The sequence below is a fragment of the Rissa tridactyla genome, chromosome 2 (assembly GCF_028500815.1).
Source record: "Rissa tridactyla isolate bRisTri1 chromosome 2, bRisTri1.patW.cur.20221130, whole genome shotgun sequence".
NCBI lineage: Eukaryota > Metazoa > Chordata > Aves > Charadriiformes > Laridae > Rissa > Rissa tridactyla.
The window spans coordinates 78,172,902-78,199,980 of record NC_071467.1 but is presented as its reverse complement, the minus strand read 5'-3'; the positions used below and the strand labels follow the sequence as shown (position 1 = coordinate 78,199,980).

Here is a 27,079-nt window from a genome sequence, read left to right as displayed (position 1 = left end):
GAGAGAGAATGTAAATTATGCTTATTTTCTCCTTCAATCTTTTGGGCTTCTTGTGCAATGTATCTCTTTGACTGGAAGGGAGAGACTGCAGATTTGTAGTTTTCAATTCTCATGATTAATTGAAGAACATGCATGGTTTATTCAAAAGCAGGGATGCTGCCAAAAAGGATCTAATTGGTTAAATAAATAACCCTAAGCTTTTATTGCTCAAAGTGGTTTCTATTGAATTATTAATGCTATATCACCCTCCAAATCAGTAGCAGTTAATGACTGATTTGCTTGAGGCTATTAATATTTTTCCAATCATTGCTAAATCGCTATGATGACTTCTTTTGCTAACTCGTAGCTTACCTTATTTGTTCACTTGGTAAAGTGGTGTTGATTGTAAGAGAACACTGAAAAATAGCTTCCAAATTTCAGCAGGTTTGTGTTTTGCTCCTGAAGAAATATTTCATTCTGTTCATAACAGTGATTGTGAAGAACATTTTTGTATAGGGGAAACAAAAAAGAGGAAATATTTTTTGAGAACTGTTTGGCATAAGTGGGATTCAAAAGCATATAAGCGTAATGAATTTATTTAGACCCTTTGCTGTGAAAAAGGAGTAATTGGAGCATTACATGATTTCATGGTGATAAGTAGTATTTCCATATATGAACAGAGGTGTGTACAAAGAAGTGCTGCACCTTAGCATGGAATGGTTCCGAGAAAGTGCCTTGGGGAAAAAAAAAAAAAAGGTGAAATTGGCTCTGACCCATGCAAGGCACTAAAGGTCTTAAAAATTAGGTTTGAATTCTGTTCCTTTATATCTATTTAATTCTGGGAAAAACAAACCATCTCTGACTGCTTTTGTGTACACAGCTAAGATAGGCAATCATCTAGTATCAGAGGGTTATTATCAATGATCATGAAAACATGGGTGTATTTCCGAGAACTCCTAATTAAATAAAAATGCTTTTAAAACCAGTAAAATGTTTGATGTTATTGAATATTAGTGGATGATATTACCATGTCTGTATTGAAGCTAATGTTATAAGCTTTTTTTTTTTTTTCAAATATTAGCTTTGGTCCAGTGTGTGAGGTGTAAGTCAGGCAGCTGTGAGATGGACTTCCTTTCTTCTCTTCACAGGTGTTTGAAATTTTTCCAAGTGGGCTATGCTGCAGCAAATAACTGAGCCCCTTTCCCTGGAGCCGTTTGAGGGTAGAGATGGGTGACTACTCCGTAGGAGGTGGATAAATGCAGTAGGAGGAGGGAGTAAAAAGGTCATGGACTCTTCATGGTGGAGAGGAACGGGCAAGAGAGCTGACTGAGTTTTAGGAAATCACAATATGGGAAGCAAGGAACTGTTGTTCACCAATTCCCGCAATACAAGAACTGAGAGAAACTTGAAACTCGATGGAGCTCCAGACGGAGGTGAACTCCTGGCAGTTGCTGCAGCAGGAGGGAGTGGAGACAGACAGCACCAGATGGGATCAAAAAGGGGTTTGTCAAATTTATGGACAACATGTCCATAAATAGATACTAAAAATACTGCCCTCCAACATCTCTAATTCAAGAGCTTTGGATGCTGGAGGAATAGGAGGGAATAGGCTACAGAAATTGTCCAGGCATGTGGTATTCCTGAGATGCACCTCTTGCTGCTCTGTTGGAGACACAGCACTGGGCTAGACAGACCACTGGCCTGACCTTGTGAGGCATTCACTAACTTCTTAGAGATAACAGTATTGACATGTGGAGCATTTTTAGCATTTAAAGATTTAAGAATTTGACTAAATTCCTTTTCCTTTACCCATCAGTGCAAAGGGAATATGAAGTTCCCTTGGCTGCTGTCTATTGAAATTTTTTATACCACCATAGCTCCTAACCTGAATTTGGTGTTGTCTTTGAGGGTACAGAAGGCAACAGTGCTTCTGCGTTCTGGTAGTTTCTTAGCTTCCAGAGCAACCTCTTGGGATGATTGAATAAGTGAATATATCATAAAATAGTCGTGAGGATGTGCAGCCAGAATATGCCCAAACTCTAAGAAAGGCTAAGGGGGGGGTGTGTGTGTGCGCGTGTTGAGGAGAAAAAAAAGTCACTTTGCATCTTTGTCTCTTTCTTTCCTTCTGCTTTTTTATGTGTATGTGATAATACTGTTGTCCTGAGAAGGTACTGGAGGCTGGATAAATTCTTTTGAGATTAAGATAATAGTGCATTTTTTGGAGTTCCTCTGTCGATTTTTGTGCATTTTCACTTTTCATGCAGTCCTTACAAACGGGTTTTAATTTTTTTTTTCTGTTCCTTGTTGCTGGTGAAAGACCCAAGGAAAACAAAACGAGAAGGTGACTGCCTTGCCCATTTACAATACTTAGAAATGGTAGTTAGATGCGTGGAGGGAAAACCAAGACTGCACTCCAATATTAATTATTTTTTTTATACTGATGGCATACATTTACTTATAATAATAGAAAAGTAGCATTTTTAGAAATAAATGTACTTTAAATCACTTAACATTTTAAATTCTATTTCAATAAGATGCTGATATAAGCCCATGACTACATTAAGGATCGTTTGTTTTCCTCACAGAGGTCTAATCCGGTTATAAAATAAACAGTAATTTTTTTCAGTGCAATGAAGGGAATTATTTATTTCCTTGGCTTTTATTAAAATAGCTACCTTTTGTACAAGACTTTCATGAAGTTCACATTCATAAGCCAATCTAACTGGAAATGTACCCCATTGGCTGAGAGCCAGTGCAATATTGTTCTAATCAGAGGTGAGGTTAGATGACTTGATCTGTCTTTTGCATTTTTAATTTCTTTGTAACACTTATGGCTGTATCATGTAGTTTTGTCAGAAGAAGAAAGATAGACAGTGTTTACAGGAAAAGAGGGAAGTGTAGGATTTGTTGTATGGATTTCTTCAATATTTTTAACACTGGTAGGTCTTTGTTCAATATACTCTTTTGGTTGTTACCTATAATGAAGCAAGTCTTTTTTTATGTAAGGTGTGAAGGTATACAAGTGAATTAGCTACAAGTCTGTGTTCCTTGCACATTCTTTTGCAGATTTTTTGTATTATGGGATCAAAAACCTTGTCATCTTATAAAGAAACACAGTGAATTAAACTAATTCTTGTTTAAACAAATGGTTTTGGATTGTGAGTCCAAAAGACTGCATCATCTCAGCAGTCGAGATGCTAGATGATTTGTCTGTGGCTTCTGAAATGAGCCATCTAGAATACAGCGTTCTACAGCTGTTTTAAACTCTTGCAATAGACATTGGTTTTAATTTTAAGATTTTGGCTATTTCAAGACTACATCCACCCATAAAAATAATTTCCAGGTCCTTGTAATCAGGAATTTGAGTTTCCTGCAATTCCACTCAAAGATGTTGTCATTGTGATATTAAAGGTAAGAAGAAATCTTCAAAAGAAATGCAGTGATACAGTCGTGTCTGTGATCTTCTTCTTTAAAACCCCAATCCTGGTGGTCCAGCTATAGAAGAACTGCTGAACCCGCTGCAGAACAGACTTTCCTCTTTATCATCGTGAGAAACTGGATTGTGGATCAAGCCTGTAGAGTGACAGGTGTGTGTACCAAGATTTATATTGCTGTGCCTGTACATCAAGGCTATTGGCTGAGGAAACATATCCCTTCTGAAGAGCAACAAAATACTCAGTGTCTGTACCAAGTTCTGGCCAGCTGGCACTTAGAATAGAAAAAAACAACCAACCAACCAAACAAAAGCCCCAAACTTTGTTGCAACTTGGTCCTTTGAAAGAAGGTAGTGGGAACTTTCTCTAAAGAAATAGTGAGAATGAAATAATTGGCATGATGGATTAGTCATAGCAGTAATACCATTGAGACTTATAAACCCAAAAGCCTTGAATTTGAGTAAGTTAAAATGGCATGTTGCCTGTCCATGTTTGCCCAGTAAATTTCATCGTGGTCTGGGATCTATGTATGTGGATATGAAGCTGATATTGATTTAAATCTCCATTTTTGTCTAACATTTGGGGTTACACTTTTGTGAAGGATCCTAAAAACCATATTTATCATCAGACTAAAAGGTGTCTGTGTAGATTTTATTATATTAAGTATATTTTTACTTCACAGTGTTTATTGCCTACCATTAAACACACAGCAGTTTTTTAAATATGATTTTTCCAAACAATGTTACAACCAGAAAGTTATTATTAGCAGCACCGCAAAAATGCGGTGCTTGTTTGTGCAAGAAGAGAAGGTTTATGAATAAATCCAACAAATAACGCTGCACTGAATTTTCAGTACTTTTATAAGTATATTAAAAATCTAGTCTTTTCTATTCTGGACGCTTTACCTATTTTCGTGTAGTACTTTGATAAGTCAGATTCAGAACTTAAATAGAAAGTCAGGATTTCCTTCCTGTGGCGAATAACTTGCCACAGACCCATTGGGTCCATCAAACAGTTCATTTTCAACTGTACTTGATCAGTGACACTTGACCATGCCCTGCTAGCTGCTACTGTGAGACAGTCCAGGTAGGAGGACTTATTTTGTTATGTGAATTTTTATTTTTTTTTTTCCCCTCATAAAGTGGGAACAAAAGGCTTTTTTGTCACTTGCCCACCTTCCACCTCCCAATAACTGACTAATTACATTTACACTATTGACCTACCCTTTAAAGAGCAATAGTGCATGGCAGCTGATTGTTTCCACCTGTGTGAAATAGCAATAGTGCAAAAATCTGCCACATGTTCCACGTTTGTATGAGTTTATGTGAGAGTAGGCACAGCACTTCACCACTCAGTGTCTCACTGACTCTATAGCAAAGAGTATGCCACATAAGTTTCTAATATTTCATCCTCAGTTTGGAGGAAATTATAAAGGAAATTTGTGTCAGGCCCACGGCTAGAGTTTGTCTATGATTGCCATCTAAGTCAAGGGCCTCTCTGCTAACCTGGAAGGTTTGGTTTTTATTTTTCTCCTCAAGTGTCCTCACAGCTTGTGCTACTGAGGACCCCACAAGAGATACCATATATGGTGGTTCTACATGACCAGGATAATCGTGTCAATTAACTGTACTTGAATTTTTCTCTTGGATTTTAAAAAAAAGCAAGCCATATCTCACTTCTAATCTTTCCCTCTGATTTCTTCTGGTTAGTTTTGGGCTTTTTTATTTTGATCTGTACATGTATACATTGTCTCCTGATTAGGGTGCTGCTCACTAGCCAAGTTGCGAGCTGGGCATACAGAATGCAAAACAGATCTATTAATTTAGTTCAGTGAAGTGCAAATGCCGTTCCTGTTATTCTACTGGACCCAAACTATCTGTAAGTGTAACTATGTGGCATGTTAGCAGTGTACTTTCTAGCGCTCTGGGCTTTTGGAGAAATTTACTGGATTGGCTCCAGTGCCAGGCCAGCGTCGAGTTTTTGGGGATTGTTTGGATCTTTTCCAGAACTGTTAAGACCTCCAAGTACCTGCATGTTTATGAATGCTGGGATATGTGAAAGAAGAACCAGAAAATTACAGATACCTGCCAATTGAGAGCTAAAATCTGATTTGAACATTCAAATACGAGCTCGGATTAAGTGATTTTTAAAATACTACTTTTTTAAAAACAAGCTATAATTTTCCCTTAAACAGCTAAATCCGGTTTAGTTGTTAAGTTCTACTCTGGTCAAAACTGGATGAGATTTTTAGTCATAACTGTGATTTCAGTACTGGCAGAAGTTCAGGTGTTGGCATATGCTGTACTGTCCCTGCTTGAACTGTGACCTTACCAAGGCATTGTGTCTCAGCATGGACTGCGTCAAACTTGTGCATTCCTGTGAGTTGCTGGTCTAGCTATTCTAGATATAAAAGCGAAACTTGTGCTTGTAACTTCCCTGATTCTTTTTAAGTAGGAAACAGCTGTTTTGAATAAATCCATTCAGTGGTACTCTCTCTTTTGCTTTTTTGTTTTCCTTCCAGTGATATATTTGCATGCTTTGTTTGATGGATTACTACTTCCCAGAATGCGAAAAGTTAATAGTTTGAAAAGAGGAATATTTACATACTTAATATGACTTATTTAAATGGTCTGATTAACTTAATTTTTGTAATTATCATCATGATTTTTGTTATTGACAAATGCTGTTACATACTTTTTTTTTTTAAAAGTACAAAAAAGGGTTTGGAAATTTGTGATTTTTAACCTTGTTGATTTGTATGGAGTGAGGAGCCTGTTCATTGGTAGAGACGTATTTTGGATATTCTGACACTGACTTCAGTCAGGAGTGAGTATGCAGCTGAATGCACTTAGGCCCAATACAGAGTATTGTTAGTACATCCTTAATGCTTTGACACTTTCCCAAATTTATCAGCTGGAAATCATGAGACAAATGGAAGTGGTTTATTACTACCCTGTGATAATTGCTTCTTACATCCCTGCTTCTTACTTTCCAGCTTCAACAGCATGTGGTTGATGTTCCGTACATGCATCTTTTGGGTTGTACTTGTCTTTTCCTCAATCGTATGCGATGGATTTACCACTTACCTCAATGTATTTCTGAAATGTCTGTTTGGAAGAGAGACGTTTGCTGTGATAAGGAGGGGATAAGAAAGTAGATAAGTAGTAGCCCAATTACAGGGACTTGCAACCTGTATGTTTTAGGCTAATTACACAATGGTTCCATGGCAGTAAACCAGTTGACTCAAGGGGAATAACTCTGTAAAGCTGATTATCATAAAAACATGGAGTTTAATAAAGAATTGTGGAAGATAAGAAACAATGGAACCAGTGTAGTCTCTTGTCCTTGGATTTTTATCTTTGCTTTTCAATGCAAAGTTGGAAGTGATTGGATTTATGTTTACAGGGGATTTCTGAGCGGCTTGAACTGACTGGATCGTATTTTCATATAGATAAGAGCCTGCTCTCTTCTAGACTAAAAGGGGGCAGAAGGTACTGTATACAGGCTCAGAAGAGTATCATCTTACACATTGTGTTCATCTGTGTGTGTATGCACGTATATATGATGGTTGAACCACAGTCATGTCAGTAGATGTGAACACAAGGGTGAGCCACATTTGTCTAGAGTCTGCTGTGATGTTTTAGAAGTTCTAGATGTTGGAGGAGCAGGGGATGTAAGATGATGGAAGTCTTTTGACTCTGAGGAGTTAGAACTTCAGCAAAACACAGTGGAGCCTGTTAGATTTCTAAAGCAGTTACTATCTGTTCAACATATGAAGCTGGAGAAAAATAAAACTAAGGGAACGATGGTTTTACGAGCTCTACTCTCATTTAAACAACACCACCACCAACAAAACAAACAAACAAACAAAAAACAAATGAAGGGAAACAGGATGCTGGTAAAAAGCAGATACTGTGAAATAACCAAGATAGTCATGTTGGAATAATTTGTGTGTGAGTCAAGAAGAATAACTTTAGATAATACCCAAGCAAAGCCCATTAAGATCATTGCACATGCATTATAGATCAATTTCAATTATAAATAAATTATAGTTTCCAAGTTACTTTTGAGGTGATTTAATCTGAAGTCAAACTTGGATTTTCTGAGATAAATTTCTGCCGTCATAGTAGATGCCACATCATGAAGTGTTTTGTTGAAGTACAGAATCAGAAAAAAAACCAACCATTGACTCTTAAAAAAGAAAATGTGCTTTTGTTATTACAGGGAATCAGGATATGAGTGTCACTGAGTTGCTATATCTGTATCACTGGAAATGCAGGTGATATGGGGTGATTTGCTATATAAGGAAGAACTAATCTTGTCTTTCCTGTAATCTGTATGTGGGTTTTGGAGGTTGGCTTTTTGCAGGGCTAGTTCTTTCCTCCTGTATTACTCACACTACGGGGGCACAGGTTTCCAGAAACGTAGGTTTTCTGTGTTGATGTGGTATGGTATAGCAGACTTAAACGTGTGTTCTGAAGACACTTGTATTCTTTCACAACTCTCTGGTTTTTTTTCTAGCCCTTGTATTCGAGTCCCCTATTACTGTGTTAGAAGAACTGGAATTACTGATTGTTTCAACTGGCAAGTAGTAGTGTTAACAGCCTCATGCTGTTATGGATATTTAATGAGGAATATAACAGTGGTTGATAATACTGAAGTTAGTGCTTTGCATTTTATAAGCATTAAGTAAATATTTAGTGTTTAGTGTTAAATGATAAGGGAAAAATAGTGAAGCCTTGTATTTAAAAAAAAATTTTGTTGATGGGGAGAAGACTTCTGGGGTTACCCTTTTGATTGCATGATGATATGAATGCTAAATACCTGGATTCTTACTTTACTTCTTTTTGGCTCCAGTGTCAGTTTGTTTCAGTATATTTTTTTTTAAAATACCTGTATTTAAGAAATTAAGAGCACAATGTACTTGCCCTGAGTTTGTTATGGAATGCTCCTCATATTAGAAATTAATAGATGCTGATCTATTTCCATGAAATCAAATACTGTGGGTATGTAGCCACTTCTGGTGAGAAAGATTTTTAAAAACAGAAATACATTTACTTTTCTTGTTATATGCATCTCAGCAAGTTTGTATTTTCTGTAATTATATAAATTGGAAGGTATTACTCAGTTTGGCTCTGTGCCTCATAAAAGCGTGCCTGTTCCTGTTTTTCGTAATGCAAGCCGAGATGGGCAGTTTAGCAGGCAATCTCTAAGCAGGCAGAATGCCAGCTTTATAGAGAAAAATGCTTCAGATGCAGAAATGATGCACAGAACACTTTTTCTATTGAAACTGGGTAAGTTCAATGCATAGGAAATGCAAGTTAGAGATGACTGAGTAATTTCTTCTTCTTTGTTACCTTTGAAGTAGCCATTGCATGGAATGAAAACTCTGCTGTGTTAATGTACAGAGGGAGTCCTAATGTGGTATTTGTTTTTATCTGCTGTACACTTATAGTAGCAAACCATCTGTGACTTCTTGTGCTAGATGGTAACACTCTGTTTTGTAAGATACACAGGGAATTTGTGCAGCTGTATCTCAGCTTAAAAGCTCAAACATGGTAAGTCATGAAGTTCCTGTCCTAAAACAAAAAGTTAAATTGAAACTGGAAATGTTGTGAGCTGTATTCTCATATGCACTCATCTAATAAATATGTAACACTTATATTTTGAGTCACTTAAAGGCAGAGACAAACCTTTGTTGTAGTATGTTGAAATGATTTATTTTAATAGTTTTAGTTGGTTTTTTTTTCTGTGGTCCTCAATGTTAGGTATTTTGTGTTGTAGTGATTTAACCCCAGTCAGCAACTAAGCACCACACAACCACTTGCTTGCTACCCCCTGGTGGGATGGGGGAGAGAATCAGAAAAGTAAAAGTAAGAAAACTCGTGGGTTGAGATAAAGACAGTTTAATAGGTAAAACAAAAGAAGGAATTCATCCACTGCTTCCCATGGGCAGGCAGGTGTTCAGCCATCTCCAGGAAAGCAGGGCTCCCTCACACATACTGTTACCTGGGAAGACAAATGCCATCGCTCCAAACATCCCCCCCCTTCCTCCTCCTTCCCCCAGCTTTATGAGCTGAGCGTGATGTCATATGGCATGGAATATCCCTTTGGTCAGTTGGGGTCACCTGTTCCAGTTGTGTCGCCTCCCAGCTTCTTGGGTGCCTCCCGCCTTCTTGTTGGCAGGCCAGTATGAGAAGCTGAAAAGGCCTTGACTGCTTAGCAACAACTAAAATATTAGAGTGTTATCAACGTTATTCTCATCCTAAATCCAAAATGCAGCACTATACCAGCTGCTAGTAAGAAAATTAACCAGATGAAACCAGGACATATGTGTATGTTTTGAATATTTAACACTATACAGCAAGTGACTAGACATTGTTTTATATAGGAAAAAGCATTATAAAAATAGAGTTAAGAGGGATGCAAGTGAAGATGAGTGGCGAGTCAGGAAGACTTACGTTGCTCACTTGGTTCTTAAGGAGAAAGATCTAGAGGAAGGAAAATAGCCGATTCCTCTCTTCCTGCCTTAGCAAAAAAAATATGTGTGTCATTGTATAGAGATATCAGACCATATTTTTATGTAAAAAATAATTTCTGGAAGACAGTCTTATAAATTGTAAAGCCTCATAATACTGTGTTGTTTCTTTGCTTTAAGGTACCCAGAGGAGTTGTGTTGTGCGGCCTTCCTGGTGTGTCTTTTGGGACATGCCCAGCCTTGCTTGGGTGTTGAAACCAGGGACCTGAGTGTCCAGTGCAGCCGCTCTCGGCCTGCTTTCACCTGGTGCCATTCCTTCCACAGCAGCTAGGTCTCGTCCTCTCTGTACTCTTCTTTTTAACTTCTGTTGAGGGTGATCCTCTGCAACCCTTCCAGACACATCATTTATTAATTTATTGAACTATAATAGTTAAATGTCTATGGTTTATAAGGGGTCGTCCTATCTGAAGCATTGCTTTTTTCTAAATTATAACTAGTCATTTCTAATTATGGCAGCCTATTGTCCTGATCTCTGTGACTCCAGTTCCATAGGATGACTGGCTATTTTCTTAATATTAATCAGCTATATTAAATAGAATATTTTACTGAGCTTATTGAAATCAACAAGGTGACTGAAATGCTTAGCGCTGAATGCAGAGATGAGTTTTTTGTGATGTTTTAAATGCTTTTCATTGGGATATGGATAAAGTCATCTCTTATTAAAGAGTACTTAATTAATATGGAACCACTTCATCATCATTGTTGTTGAGATTATCTTTAATCACTGTGGTATAATAACAGTAGCGTAAATAGGAAATAATAAGTTAAGTCTTGTTTCTTGCTTAAAGGGATTTTTGACTTATATTGAAAAGATAATTATGTTCTTTATATGAAGAATTTTACTCAACATCTTCATCTCCTATCCTTGTTGACGTTTTTCCTTTTTAAGGATTTATACTAACTTATTAGGAATTTTAATGTAGGAGGATAGGCTCTGGCAAGTGTGTAAAGCCACGATACTTCTTTTTATCCTGGTAATTTTGTTGTTGTGTTTTCGTGCCATATGCAAATTAATTTTTAATCAGTTAATACAGCGTTTCATCCACAATCCAACAATGTATTTATGGTGTTTTGCTTTTATGAGAAGCAACCCTTTTTATCTTAGATGACTGTATCTCTTTAAAGATAATATCCTTCACATAAACAAAGCTAATAGATTGCATTTCTCTCCAGTGTTTCCTAGATTTCAGACTTGTGCTGGTAGCTGAGGTCAGTCTGCCGTTTTCTGGCAGATACATGTACCCTTCTGACGTATATCCCTTATGTTGAGTTACTTGCATAAATTGTGTTACTTACCTGTCACTCCATCACTTTAAATTATCCATGTAAACGGTTTATTTTCAGTATAAGTATGCTCACTATAAATATTATATGCAGATTTTATGAAGGATTTTTTTTATTCAATATTTTATTTTGAGAAGGTAATTATAATACGAAGTGATCCCTGACTGTCATGCTTGTGCCCTCAAGTAGAGGGTAGAAGGCAGATACAAAGAGTCGTAATAAGAACTGTTCTATTAACCACTGAGGAAACCTGGAACAAGGCAAAATGTTTCCACCTCGAAACAAAACAATGGATGATGAATGGAAGGGAGTACCCAGGAACAGCGAAACAGGTCTGTCTTGTGTTGTAAACAGCAGTGCTTGTGCTAGTTTTTTGGTTTGTTTTTTTGTTTTTGTTTTTTTTTTTAAAAACAACGTCAGCAAAGTTGTGCGGGGGGGGGGATAGGGGAACTGTGAAGGGATTTGCAGATGCTGGCATGCAGCTTCTCTTAAGAGGGATTGAGTGGAAAGAAGGCCTGATGATAGATTAGCAGCAGCGGCTGGTTGCAAAGGCAGGTTGGAGGTAAAACTGGCTGTTGGTTTGGGAAGAAGGAGAAAGTAGTTCACGTGGGAGCCTTGAAAGATTTAGTTGTTTTCAATGTTTTTGTTTTTTTTGTTTTTTGTTTTTTTTTAAAGCACAGCTGAAACCTTCAGAAGGGGCGCGGAAATGGCATGCATCTTAGTGAAAAAGATGCGCTAGGAAAATGCTTGTTTACAGCCATATATCTGAATGGATAAGAATGGGCCACAACTGTGTTTCACAGTTAGTGAGGGATGTTGCAGTAGTTGCACATGCTTTGTGTTTCACCTCTTCAGCATGTTTTCCATAGATGGACACGAAGGACTAGGCTTTAGAAGATGTGTGTGAAGATTATTCATACATTAGATAAAAGATCTTGATTTTCAGCTGCTTTGACTATTTTGGCGTGAGAGGATTGACCTGCACGTAGTGTTCCTCACCCTGATGTACATCCATGGCCTTAATCTGCAAGAGCCTCCAGCACGTGAAAATATCAAGTGACTTTGACAGCCGCCCTGTTTATGGAAAGCATATGTTGCACATTATTCTCACCTGTTGTGGAAAGGTAGTGGAGATGGCAGGGGAAAGGGTGCTTTAGAAAAGTGGCTGCTGACTTAAGAAGTTACTCACAAATGCATTCTGAAAGAGGAACATCCTTATCCTGTAAAAAAAAACAAAAACAAACCCAAAAAACAAAACAAAAACAACAACAAAAAAAACAACAAAAAAACCCCCAAAACCCAAGCCAAAACCTACAAAAAGATTTTTTTTTTTTTTTAAAAATATAGAGAATTCTAGTGCTTTTAGACAATGATGCCTCCAGGTATTACAGACCTCTAGGAAATTGTTTCATTTCTCAGGGAATTTTCCCAAGAGGTAATATGCTAATAATTTTACAAAGCATTTTTGGATAAACTTTTCAATGTTTTCAGTGTGGATTCAACTAAGGGCTTTTGTAATTTAGCAGTATTCACATTTATGCATCTTTTTCACATTGCTTTTAAAAACCTTTCCTATTACTGTGTGTAAAAAAAACAAAACAAAAAAAAAAAACCTGCGAAAGCAAGAAATGCTGTTGATATAATCTGTGTGAAGAAAAAGGTAAACCTCTTCAAACTGGTGTTTTCTTTAAAATGAAATTTATTGTGGTATAAGCTTGTGTGCCTTTGTTATTACAGCTGGGTCAGTTTAAACTTGTTTCTGGCCTCAGGTTCCCTTCTTCCCTCTAACCATTTTGTGCCTCAGAGCTCGCTCAGCCCATGGGAAGTCTGGCACAAAGGAGGAGGACACTGTGGCAGTCTTTGGACATGTGCTCTGAGTATTTCTAGATGTCCCAGCTGTCCCCAGTTGTTCTTGATATACTTAGCAGGAGACGAGCTCCAGTACTTTTTGCTAAATGTTTGGGGTTTTTTTTCTCTGTTTTACTTTTCAAGAAGAAGGAAGTTTTGTTTTGGTTCAAGTACCCTTCTGTTGGTCCTCCTTCGCCTAGTGAAGTGCTGGACTTTTGATGACTGTGACCAGTACTTGGAGACTGAGTTTTAAACTACTAAGCGGTTGCTATTTCCAGCCATTTTGCTGGAGAGTTCAGCTTTTTCAAAATCCAAATTGAAAAGCTTGTGCTCATGTCAGGGAAAGAGCAGCTTCTTCTACAGCTTTTAAATAATATGCTGAGAGCTGCAACTGAGTTAAAATGAAGGTTCATACAGTACAATGACGTTTATTGTAAATAGCGGCTGAGTGTAAGCAATGCATTTCAGGCACATCAGAGGTGAAGAAGCTGTCCCGTCATCACGTATCTGGCTGTTCAGAGAGATGCAACTAGTGCTCAGGCCTTCTGTAAAAGAGAGTACGGAAGAGTCGTTGCTGGTATTCTCCCCTGTGCTCAGGAAGGCATTTTTGCACTGCATTTACAGTCTGAGGACTACTAGCTGGGGAAATAATGTAGATCAAACACAAAGTGCGCAGTGGTTTTTGTCATTAGGACATTGTTTTTTCATGGTTTTGGTGGAACAGCTGCTTTTTGTAATCAGATCGCAGTAGATTGTAATTTGTGACTGGCACACTGAGAATGGATTAGTTTAAACATCTTGATGGTGATGTGGTTAATCCCATGAGCTGATTCCTAATACTTTATCATTCCTGCAGGCTCTTTTTTTTTTTTTTGGAAGAATTTTGTGCATGGCACAGAGATTGTGGCCCTTTTTGTGCCTCTTTGCTGTATTTGCTTCTTGCAATTAATAAAAAGTGTCATCTGTTCTGGTTAACATCTTGAACACTGCCCCTTTTTGTGCTTATTGTTGTTTCTCTTGTCCCTCCATTCTTATCTTCAGTTTCCAGATTGTTCTGAGTCATGGCTACTGCTTTCACATGTTTCCACTTTTGTCTGAAGATGCGCAGTTTATCAATGTCAGTGTTAGTAGTAGGATCCGTAGTACTCAATTCTGCACAAGGGACTTTGATTTGCCCAGTCCAGGAACAGAAGCTTTAGTGAAGGTAACTATCCTGCGGGGTACTTTGTGCCTTGACTTGAAATGCTTCTGATTCTGAACTTCAGCATCCTGATTGCATCCTAGGCCAGGATGAAGCAGGGTCTGTGGAGACACCTTCTGTGGTAGAAGCAGAAATGATAATGCAGTGTGTGGATGCCTGGATTTTAGAAAACTAAGGTTCTCTAAAATCTTGCCTTGGGACTCTTGCTGCGGTTTGTTATTTTAAGGCGTGCTACAACCTTTTATTCTTAAAAGAAACACCTTTGTTGGTGTGAGTTCTGAACTAATTACATGTGATGCTCATAACTAGGTATGAAAGAGTTACTGCAGTTTTCTAGTGACTGATTTTTCGCACTGTTTTATGATAAAATATTTTAAGACTTCTATATAATGGTTTAGATCATGATGATAAGTGATTCTGTCATTGCTCTGTATTTTGTATACATAAATATGTGTATGTGTGTTAGAATACTTGAATTTTAAGGGTGATGGGAGATGATGTTAGAAATAGTACCTGCATATTTCTTTCTCTGTTTCAGTGCAGTTTACATATCCAAGCACGCATCATAAAATAAAATTAAATGGTTATTTCTTGTTTTTAGGATTGGTGGTGGTTTTACTTCTGCTTTCTTTTGCTTACCTACCCTTTAGTATTAAAACTGAGGTTCTAGAAAATGGGAAAACAAGGCAACAAAAAGGTATGCTGGCATCTATAGAAATAACTATAAATATTGTCTCCATTTGTAGCTGGAAGTGAGCAAGTTTTCTGAGGACTTCAGTGAGAATTTAGTAAAAACAAATGCTGACTGGGCTTAAGGGATGATTTTCATTGAGTTGCAGCTTTCCGTTATATTTTAAACGCATTCCTCCTTTTGATTCAATTTAATAATCCATGACATAGAAGTGGTTCTTTGAGCTGTTTTGCAGGACTAAGCTAAGGGGGTTTTTTAATGAAAAATCAGGAAGGAACTCAAAGCTTGCCATCTGCAGAATGAGGCACTAGCATTTTAAATCAGTTTTTGGTTTGAACATCTCTTGGAGAAAACTCTTTGCCTTCCAAAGTGTGGCAGATTATATATTTAAAAAGGGTTTCAGAAGAGTTGCCATGAAGTTTTTGAAGTTGAATTTGACCAACCCTGCTATTCAGAAAAAATGTTTGAGAACTCCAGGGGACAACTTACCTTTTGGTTTTGTTGCTCTTTGAAACGAGCGCTTAAGGTGATGATCCAAGATAAGTAATGGAGAATTACGTTGTAAAATTACATCATTAAAGGAGTGCAATAAAACACTGAAAAACCTTTTAAGAGTGGGCCGTGAATCGAGTTTTTACTAGAATAATTTTGTTTGGGAGGTGATTTATTGGGAGTGATGATGCGTTAGACTTCAGAGATGTTGATTTGCTGCTTTTATCATATGTCTGAAGTTCAAGAGGTGCAGTACCTACAGTGCATTTCAAAAAAGAATCATTCCTGCAGTATGTCTTTGAGCATAAGTATTAGATCTTCTGTGGAAGGGGAAGAACATGCAGTATTTCAATAAATATAAAGGATTTTGCATCTTGATTGATCTTCTTGAGGATCAAGCATAATTATTGCCTTGTAAACAAGAGTTTACCCATATCTTCAGGTAAGCCTGTCTTGTCTAAGTCTGGAACCCTTTTTTGATGAGTAGGGAAGGAACTGAAATGATGTAACTTGTCTGAACAGAGCAAGTTGTCAAAATCCATCCAGAGCTATTTTTACGCGACAGATAGTTCTCCCGTTCTTTGTGTCATGGCCAATTTGTCTCAGAGGGCCTTATTGCGTTTTGTAATACATATATAGAGCCATTTTGTGAAACAGATGGTTTAAAAATAGGACTATTGGAGAAGAAAGATGGAGCAGATGAATATTTTTATGCTGTAGGATGAAATTATTAGAAATGTTGTATTCATTAAAAATCTACATCCCTTACTACCTCTCCCAGCATTTTAAGGGCGAGCTTTGTCTGCTGCATCTTGCTTTCTGATTTTCTGTCAGTATTTCTTACGAGATGGAGAACTGGCTTCCTCATTAGTCCTTTGGGAGTAATTATAGGTATTGAAAGGCTGAAGCTGGAGTTGAATGAATTCCAGTCTTGTTTGTGTGGTGTTTTGTGGAGACCGGTGGGAATGCTTATAGTGACCTGAATGGAATTTTTACCACGATTGCTACTCTCTAGCTCTCCTTGTTCCTTTGCCATCAGTGGGACAGCTCTGGCATCCTTAACCAATTTTTCCTCTAAGGAGGTGGACCACACGTCGGAAGTAGTGTGTCTGTGAAAATAAATTGAAAGAAAACAAAAACGACTCCCCTTGGTTATGCTGTTGCAAATGAAGTTGATCTTCCTTCTGAGGCAATTTCTGTAGAGTACGTTCTCAAAAAAGGGGTGGGAGATTTATGTTCTTGTTCTGACTTTTTCCATCTTTTCCTTTCTTTGGATCCTTGACACACACAAGCAAGTAAAAGAACATTAATAAAGCTCTGCCATAATTTGTTTGATGGAAAACAGGCTAATGCAGAATGGGAGAAGATGCTTGAAGAAAGAGACTCTGTCCCTCTGCAGTATATAACATAAACAGGTAGCAGTACTAGGTGGGCAACTAACTTGGGTTTTGATGTAAGTTTCTGCACAGGTTTTCCACTATGTACTTTGGGGAGTCAGAACAGAGGTGCTGTTGAGCAGCGCTAATGGCTTTTATTGACTTTGCAACCCGTTGTACAGATGAGATGCCTGAAAAACAAGCTTGTTAATTTTGCCATACTGCTGTCAAAAGACTTAGGTATTTCTAAAGGTGCCACTCAATAGGCTATAGAGAAAATATTGTGATGACTGTGACTTTCTTCTTTAGCTTTCACTTTTTAACTTTAGCTTTCATTGGGAAAGCTGATTTTAATTTACAAACTGCAAACAAAGCTCTGAACCTGAAAAAACAACAGATGTCTTAAATCCTGGTGATACGTCCTCTGTTAGAAATTGTAGTAAATTCTATCATATTAAAAAAAAAAAAGGCAGGGGGACACACACCATCGTGCACATGGCATACCCATCAAATTTTTAAGTAACCAGTTGTCTATAATGACTCTTCTGATTTACAGATGTTTCGAGAGATGCAGAAATGAGGCATGAATTGGGATGTTGTCAGGAAACAGCAAATAGCACTGTCTCTTGTTGCAGTTTTAAGCATGTAAGAATGTGAAAACAAGAACGATATACTTGATGCCGAGTTTATTAACCTCCCACTTGATGACTTGCCTTATCCTTTCCATTTCAATATTAGTTTTGCTTTCCTTTGGTTATTGAATCAGGATTTTTTCCTCTTCTCCCAGTGCCTTAATGCCTGCCTCTCAAATGGCATCTGCTTTTGCATTTAAAGGCTGTGCAGTACTTTCACATTAATGTCATGTATGAAAATAAGGTGTTTTCTTGACGATCCAATATAAAAGTAGACAATCCTTATACTCTGAAAAAAAAAGGAAGGCAGCCCGTATATGTAAAACCAGTGTATCAAGAAGTGTTTGTTGCTGTCTTTCATTGTTATTTTTCTGAGCTGCCAATTAGTGGATAGCAGGATAAGCAATTACTGTGCCACAAGACTATAGCTTCTGCTTTGTGTTTTGTGCCCGTAAGCTCCATTCTAACTGCTTTGAGATATATCACCAGCCTGCCATAACAAAATGTACATAATAAAGTAAAAAGAGAGTGCTTATATTTATTTTCTCTCCTCTGTTCGGTCTCTGCCTCCAGAACTGCCCAACTCAGTGTCCCAAACCAAGTGAATTGTGTGTCGTGTATTCCTCATCTTTCTGGAAGCAGTGGGTTCACCATGAAATCTTTTCCTTGAGAGAATTAAAAAAAGAAAACAATGAAACAAAGGAAAACTGAAATGTTCTTAAAATGCAGCTGCATCTGATCTAGAGCTACAAGCAATATTTATGTGCACGTTTAGTGCACAGCATAAGTAAAGCAGAAATTTGAAGTGGTCTGGGAGTTTAAATGCACTTTCACATTTCCTAATGCTTTCACATTTTTGTTCAGTTTCATGTCATCTGTGATAATGATTGTAAAATACTACAATTCTTTACAAAATTATGGTTTTTTTTCCCAATTACTTTAATGTTATTCTATTTAAATCCCATTTTAACATTGTTTTTATCTGCGATAATTTAGTATACCTTTCTGTGTGGTCGAATTTTCATTTATAATCTGTGTATCAATACTGCCTGCAGCACAATGTAATGTGAGAGCCAAATTAATTTGTTTCGAAAAAAAATTAGACCTTGGGGTAGAAAGAGAATAAGTTAAGATGCGGGGTGGGTAAAAACACTGGCAAATGCAGCATGGGCACCAACAGTATATGTTTAGTCAGTGGTAGAATTTGAACCGTATCTTAGACAAAGAGTGATTATCTCACAGATTTATCTGCGGTGCATGTTTCTCTTTCCTTTGTTGCATTGTTTCAAGTTCTCTTACCTTTGAAGGAGGATAAGAATTTCGGAACATGGCAACTTTTCCAGCAGTCCTGTTTGTATTTCTGGAGGGAGTACCAGTCCTAATATCAGGATTTCCATATCAAGTCTGGGTGTGTCCGCGTTCTTTCGTCTCCTTGTTTGTGCTGTTTATTTCCTGCACTTGTTCTAGGAAAATTTTAGGGACTTGCTCTGATTCAGATGTTCTAAATCAAACGCTTTTTTTTCTTATATAATTACAAGTGATCAGAAACAGCAAAATGATACAAGTGCTTGCAGACGGGACATGCATCTTCGCATCCTGTCCTAGGAAGCAAAATCTTCTGTGTCACAATTCAAATTGTTGAATATTCCTAAAGGCATTTCTTATAGGAGTTTCCTGTTTATTGGGCAGTTTGCTGCAGTTAGTTCTGTATGTATTACTGATTCATACTATTAAGTTGTGAATTAACATCTAAATTGTAAATGTTACTTGGTGAATTGTCAAAGATAATGAGAACCAATACCAGATACTGAAGTTAACATTGCATTTTAATAAACGCCTCTCAGGATAACATGCTTAATGTCTCTGCATACTTTTCTGCATAAGTTCTCCCAGCTGCTTGAGTGCAAAAACTCCAGATCATCCCCAGCAACAGCTACCAAAACCTCTTGCTCTCTTTTTATGTTATGTTTCTACGTGAAATGGGTACCTCAAGCAGACGTGAAATACAGGAGCAAAGTCAGATCCAGGTATTCTTTTTCTGCTGCCTGAAGTGAACATGTAGGACATCAGTGGGTCAAATGCAGAATCATGTACTTCATGCTCTACTTAGTGGTTTAACCTTCAAAAAAAAAAAAAGTGAATATAATATGCCACTTGAAAGAAAGTAGATTCTACCAAGATTGGAGATACTGTAGGAAGGCAAAGCAGGGCTGTGAAAGGAAGTTAGCTGCGGGCACAGTACAGAGCAATTCTGGGATCTGCTGCCTGCTTTGTCATTTAAGCCTAGTGCACAGCAGGGGAGAGTAGATGTTTGCTTTTAATAACAGCATACGATGAACTAGGCGTTGTAATGAAATTTTTGACAGGGATCCTACTCGTACATTAAACTCTTCTCCTTCCTTAATTTTGTTAGTACTGAACAGAAGAAAAAAAAAATAATCTCTTGAGGAGGAGCTTGGAAATTATTATGTGTGTCCTTCCTGGGATGATGCCCAGGACTAAAGTGTTTACCTCCGTATCTTTGCTTTGCCTGAGGCATTTGTAATTGCTTCAGCACTGTGAGCAGCCAGGGAGATGGGAGTGTGCTTGCATGCTGGGTGGCAATGGGAGGGATAGGCTGCTAGAAGAATGCCAAAGCATTGAATGCTTTTGCTGCTGATGGGGAAAACATTTGGCCCTGGGTAAGAATATTTCGGACGAGCTTTGGAATATGTCCAGATCACAGCCACCATGTTCTTGCTATCTCTACAGCCACCTACAAAAAGAACCCCACAGCATTTGACTTCATGCTGAAGAGAGAGTAGAAGAACTAAGAAGCTTGCTGGGGGAAGGGGGGAGCATCTATCAGTTTGCGATTTACGGTACCAGATGGACTGTGCTGTGTTTTCTGGCGCTGTTGATGGATATGTTAAGTTTTTTCTTTCTCTCTTGCATGCTGAGATGGAAGAAGGGAAAGCATCCATCATCGAAGAACAATCTAAACCTACCAGTATTGTTTAGTAACTCTCCCCCATTTGGAAAAGTAGACTACGGATCCATTTTTTTCCTGATATAGCGCAATTAAAATTAATAGACTTACACAGGATTTAATACAGTCTCCTGTCTTTAAAATATAGTGGGTATGATTTCTTTAAATCATTTTGGAGCATTTAGACTAACAAAGTAGATAAGCCATCTTGTGGAATAAACCGACATGCGTAAAAACTGGCACAGTTGTTAAACACTGCACATTGTAATGGCATTTTGTTGGGGTATTATTACTTCAGCTGCACAATTATGGGAGCCTGCTGCATATTAGCAGACGCTTTCCTCATAACCTCAAGCTATATGCGCTGAGTTATTTTCCTCTTCAGACTATCATCTTGGATTCTCCCAGACTACATATCATTTCTTTTTTTTCTCCATAGCAGTGCATGCTGTAGGCAATAGTGAGTGTAATACTTTCTGCATTGTTAGGCAATGAGCATTATCAGCAGCTGCAATATTCAGGATTAGTCTTTTTGTTATTGTTTGGCATCTGTGGTACCTACGTGAATCTGTTCAGTCCTGTTTCTCCAGAAGGCAGCTGGGCTCTGACTGAGAGAACGCAACCATAAAGATTTCCCGAAATTGTCACTACACTCCCGAGTTCACTCTTAATTGGAACTGCCGTTCTCGCAATGCAGTTCACTGAGATATTTATTTAAAGAAACCGTGATATGCTAGAAGACATCTTCACATTTTATAATGGTGAAATGGGGACAGAGCAGGGTGCACCACAAATCAGTTGCTCAGCCAGAAAGATAATCCAGGTCTCGTAACTCCAAACTTCATCCTTGGTCTGCTAGCAAGCAGATGTCTCTGAATTAAGTATCCTACAGAAAATATACCAGCTGGTGTCCTGCAGTACAGAAAATGTCTTTCAGAAGAGTAAATAAAAACCAGGGTTTTCCTAAGGGTTGTGGACTTTTTTTTCTCTAAAAGGTGTCTGCCATCTAAGCTTCACTGGAATTTTTTAAAACTAGATTGAAAAGGTTCACTGGCTCTTGCAAAAGGTCGGATAAAACGTAATATATTATTTTATGGTTACATATCTAAAGATGCTTTTGCTCAGGATTTCTCTTCTATGATACCCATAGTATTGGTTTTACCTTTCTTAGCTTACTTGCCTTCTTTGGAAAATAAACTGGTTAACGACAGAAAGGGAGCAACTGTTTGGTTTCACGTGGGCTAAATGCATAGATTACAGGGTATTCTGTTTTGCTTGTTTTTCCTAAATTGGCATAGATATTGAAGAACTGCAGTGGTGATCAATGAGATTTAAGATTTACATACTAGTATCGGTTTTGAGTGTGCAACTTAAATTTGAGAATCAGTTAGACAGGACATGAAATTATTTGGCAGAATTCCAGAAGAAGAGTAATATTTTATTCCATGACTTTTATCAGGGTGGGTGGAGTGATGTTGAGACTATTTTTCTTACAGGTGAAAATTGTAGAACAAGTAGAAGCATTACAGTGTTGCATTTTGGGGAAGAATTTCTCAAGAAGATTGTTACATGGTATCTTTCCTGCAATATTAAAAAAAAACCAAAACAAACAAAAAAACCCACACCTTCCTGCCGGGGGGAAAAACAAACAAATAAAAAATGAAGAGAAAACCAAACACATGTATTGAGCTTCATCTTAAGGACACCAAAAAATGCTAGGAACATTGATTTTTTTTTTATCTAAGTCTTGTAGACATGCACACATGCGTGCACAGAAATAAATCTTGTGTACGTTATGCTACATTGTTTAATAATTCTCTTCATTGACTTCCTTATGAAGTTGGTTTCGCTGGTCATGAAACCCTCAGCCTCTTGTGTTTTCAATACTAACACAATTTGTCTGAAAGGTGCTGAAAGGTGTGATTCTTGTCAGTATCCTAGAGCTAGAAAAGACTTCCTGGATTATCAATCCAATGAACTTCAGGTTCAGGAAACTACGTAAGAGTTTGGAGATATGTGGACAGCTAATACCAGTGGCAACAGAGCACTTGAAATGTACTATAGACTTCAGTCAAAGACCAGAAAAACACAAGGATAAATGGTGTCATGCTCAAGAATAAATATTTTCAGAAGAAGTTTTGCTGTCAAACTCAAGGAGATCAGAGTTGTATCAGAACTGATTTATTTTAAATAAAAATACTCAGTTGTGTAATTTGCAGAAAGTTGGATAAAGCCCGTGTTTTCCCTGCTCTTTGAAGTCTTCATGAAGAACATGACTTCAGTGGGAGCAAGACCACAATAATTTCTCCTTTATTACTGTTTTTCTCCATCTCTACCATTTCAAACTGGGTAATACTGTTCATTCTGACAGCAATCTCAGTAATGTATTATACTTTAAAAATTGCTATTTTGGGAATTGTGGTTTTTGGCAAGAACTAAGTGCTGCTCTTGGATTATAAATCTGTGGTGGTTAGTTAAAAGGTTAAATTTACACTAACGTGTCTTGTCACTTTGACCTAGATGAAATTAAAGCAAGTAAGTAGGGCAAGTTCAGCAGCTTTTAATGAACTATTATTAGTTGAATCCCTGCAAAACCGTAACATAAATGTTACGTCATTCTGGTTTATAATTTTCAACCAGAGAACTCCGTCTGACTGGTGACTTCACATATTCTGATTTGTGCTTTCCTGTCAGCAATACATTTCCCCTCCTGGCACTCCAGTCTCTACATTTATTCTTATTTTGGCCTATTGAAGAATGAAGTGATACTGTAAATAGAGTTAAAGCTATGAGTAATTCATGAATTTCATTTTCTTTGTCAAGACCTTCCCTTTCAGAAAAACTGGAAAAAAGGTGCCTTGGCCAGTAGTATAGCTATCAATATGCAGAATATGACCAGGGCTCATACTCCTGAGCGTTGGCATGTGTTACCGCAAGTGGAATGAGTCTGCTTTATGGGACTCTTCTTTTTCTTCTTTTCTCCAAAGATGATCTTCATGTGGGCCGTGAGTGTCTTGTCTTCTGATTATGTTGGATTTACTGTGCCTATGAAGTAAGCCTGACAAGCTCTGAATGAGTCACATCTATTGCTTATGTGATTTGTGTGGGAGCATGTGCGTGTGTATGTCCACGGTTCTTCATGACTTGGAGCTTGTGTTCAGCAAAGGAACAACAATGTTGGAGCTTAAGGGAGTCCCGGTACTGCTCCTGTTTTGCCCGGATATGATTTCTGAGTTGAACCAGAGGACACATCTGTGAAGACTTGGACATTTCCCAGCCCTGCACATGAAGCAGTATGGGAGTGGGTGTAGCGCTCCGTACGTTGACCTTCTGCTCTGCAGCGCGTGTCTACCTGTTCTGCGTTTGTGTGGGCTGGTTATGTGGTCTCAAACAGTTGCGGCTGGGACATGCTCAAGGACATTGTTGTTTGGTTGGGTTTTTTTCCTGCTTTTTTCCTAAGAATTCCTACATTTGTTTTGTTTTGGTTTTAGTTTACTCAATACTGTGATTAGAAATGCCTGTAAACAAAATGCAGCTTTGTAAGTAGAGTATTTCTATTTCTTTCATTTCTTTTCCGTATGCCTAGATTTAGCTTAATAATTGCAATTTTCCGCATCCATTCTTTAGTCCAGCAAATAAGCTGGATTTAGTGCGATCGCTTTCCTTGTGTGAGGTCCTCTTCAGCACAAAAAGAGAGAGATAAATAGTAATATTGGCTAGTGTACATAATAAGAAGAAATGTTAGTCTTTGTATAATGAGCACAAGGTTGTATATACCAGCTGCTCTAACCATTCATCCTTGATTCATCCCTGAAAGTGGGATATATTTGCATAATGCAGGCGGTTTTGGGAATAAGGGAAGAGGAGGGAGGGTATTTGTATCTTTTAATCTTTTTTTTTTTTTTTTTTCTCCCCTCCCTCCTTCCTTACCTCCCTGTCAGTTTTGGTACACTTTCAGTTTTGACATGATTTTCTCTCCTGCTGCCAGATAGCAACAAAAGCAAACAATTTTTTCAACACCATTTTAAGCAGTACATGAAGTTTACTTATGTGTGCTCAGTTCTCCTGTGTGTAGATGGTGAGAGCACTGAAGTGGGGAAAAACCCCATCTCCCTGGTGCTGCTGACACTTCTACTTCAGCCCCACCAACATCAGCAGAAGTCACTTGGAGCAGCTTGCCTAACTCAGGTCACGCTCTCTGTGGAGCAAAAGCTCCACAGATGATGGAGTGGTGTGGAGCCAGGCATGTTCTTACCCCTTTTTTTGGCTTGCGAGGTGAGCAATGGTTGCCATTAGATATTGTATGAAAATCCTGGGTGCCCGGGCAAGCTCCCAGCTGACTGGGTGAGGCGAGGTTGCCGCCGTGGCACGCTGCCTGAGTGGTGCCGTGCAGCTACAGCAGAAGCGGGAAGTCTCGGCATGCAGACGAGCCACGGTGTCTAGACATGCTATGATTATTTCTTTGCTCAATTCAGTATGTAGCCAAATATCTTTCAAAATGTACTATACAGATGTGAGAGTGGTGCCCGTATCCATATGACAGTGAAGGTTATTAACTGCCTGTGCACCTTCCTCCGTGTCCCCACCAAATTTAATCATACCGCCTGGTTGTACCAATGGCTTCTGTACCATATTCGAACAGCAGTGGGATACAGTACTCCTACCGGTTTATCAGTAAATATAGTAAAGATTTATGGAAAACTTCCACAAGCATACACCTATGTATATTTTTATCCATTTGCAGAAGGTTTTTTTCCCCCTGTTCTTTAAAATTAAACGTGCTTCTGGGGAGATAAAATGTGCCATGGCTGAAATCCCTTCTAGCGTGCCTGTGTTTGTCACTGAGAGTAGGGAAAGCCAGCAGTTTGGAAAGTGAGTTTGTCTTGTTTTGTCTGGATATTTTCATTAAAGTTTTTGTGTTAGGTTGAAACCGGTCGTCAGTTTCAGAAGTCATTTTGAAAGGAAAGGGTAGGAGACAGAGGTAGGGAGCACAGCCACTGTAGCCTTTTTGCTTTAGTAAATGTTGCTAAACCTAAGCAAAAGTAAACTAAAATATGGTTGTATACCCCCAAATAAAAAAAAAAAAATAAAAAAAAAATAAAAAAAATTCTGGTCAGTTTTCTGATGTCGGTGGCTTAATTTGCAATTTCTGCAAGAATGGTTTGGTGTGGGCTGTGTAGACTGAGTTAGGCTAACTTCAGCTTAACTAAATGAATACTCTGGCTAACTTCTGTGTTACTCTGCCCACAGCATATACTGTATTGCGCCTGATGAGAGTGCCACCACAGTCATAGGAACAGCAGGGTTGCCATATTAAGAAGCGTAAGAGAAGCAAGACATGAATCTGTAGAAATCCAAGCTTTAAGAGTTTGTTTCTCTGTGTGTGTGTGTTTTCCCTAAATCAGTAAGGTGGATTCAGACTCTGCTTTCCAGTTTTGTCTCGGAAATTCTTAAGCTTATAATAAAAATAAATTTGCTAAAACTTTTATTTTGCTGAAATAAAACCGGAAATGTTTTTGTAGAAATATGAATCTTGAAATGAGTGGTGAGGGGAGAGTGAGTGGGTTGAAGTGCGTATAGAAAGCACCAGTACTGTCAGGTTCATTTAGAAAAATTGAGGTATACAGCCTTCTTTGTAATGTTTCAAAGCATAATAATTCAACTGTTCATTCTGGTGTAGTGAGTGCATACATAAATCACTAGCACACTGCATCTTAGAGATGGGTTGCTTGTAGTTGTCTGTAGGACTTACTGCATGGTAACGGTTATAATTAATTACTTGGAAGACTGAATGTCTCAGAGTACTTTGTCATCAACGTGCACGGGTGGTAGGTAGTTGTGCTGAGGTGTTCAAGTATTCTCCAGTTCATAATAATATAAAAAGTAGAACTTGATCCTCTTCCAAGATTTAAATTTGTCCTTGCCTTTCTGAAAAGTGGGAGGCAAAAAGGTGATGCAATGTCTTCTTAACGATATAAGCTTCACCTACCACCTTGGACTATGAGATTCAAAATTACCTTATAACCTTTAGCTACAGTTGATCCCTATGCCATGGAGAACACTATCTAAATCTGCTGTTGGCAGCTTCTGCAGCAGAGTTTGACATAGCTGAATTTTGTGGAGGGTTGTGTGTATGTGTGCATATGATATAAATACTTAATTTAGAAGAAAATATGTAAATGTTAAAAATCTGAAGTACCTGGTGATAGGGAGCAGGGGGCTTGTGAGAAATTTTGACATGGTGAATCTGGATCTTTGTTGTCTAACCTGGAGGGTTCTTGCTCGTGTGATGTTTCCTTGTTATAAAATGTCTTTATGCAGTACTGCATATGCATTCGGCAGATTTCCTGAGACTTTCGTAGGTCAGAAAAGCACTGGGAAAAAAATCTCAAGCACTTTCAGTCATCTAGTACAGTCACTTTATATAAGTGAGTAAACAGAGTAGAACAATGACTCCTTTTTGCCTCGTGCCTCTGATTAGGTTCAAGGGTGAACTGTTGATTGCTAGTGTATTTGTTCTGTGCTGTAGGCATTCTCAAAGAAGCGAATGCTTAAATTGGATGGACTATTATTGGTTTTTATTTATGAAGTGAAGCACCTTTTTGTTGATGTGTTGAGAGCAGGAAACGGCTATGT

The 27,079-nt window shown here is 38.1% G+C and overlaps 1 protein-coding gene across 10 annotated transcripts in view; it reads left to right on the top strand.

The window, feature by feature from the left end:
- Window positions 1-27,079, top strand: part of SEMA5A (semaphorin 5A) — a 417,613-nt gene that overhangs the window by 118,437 nt on the left and 272,097 nt on the right. The window lies entirely within an intron of this gene.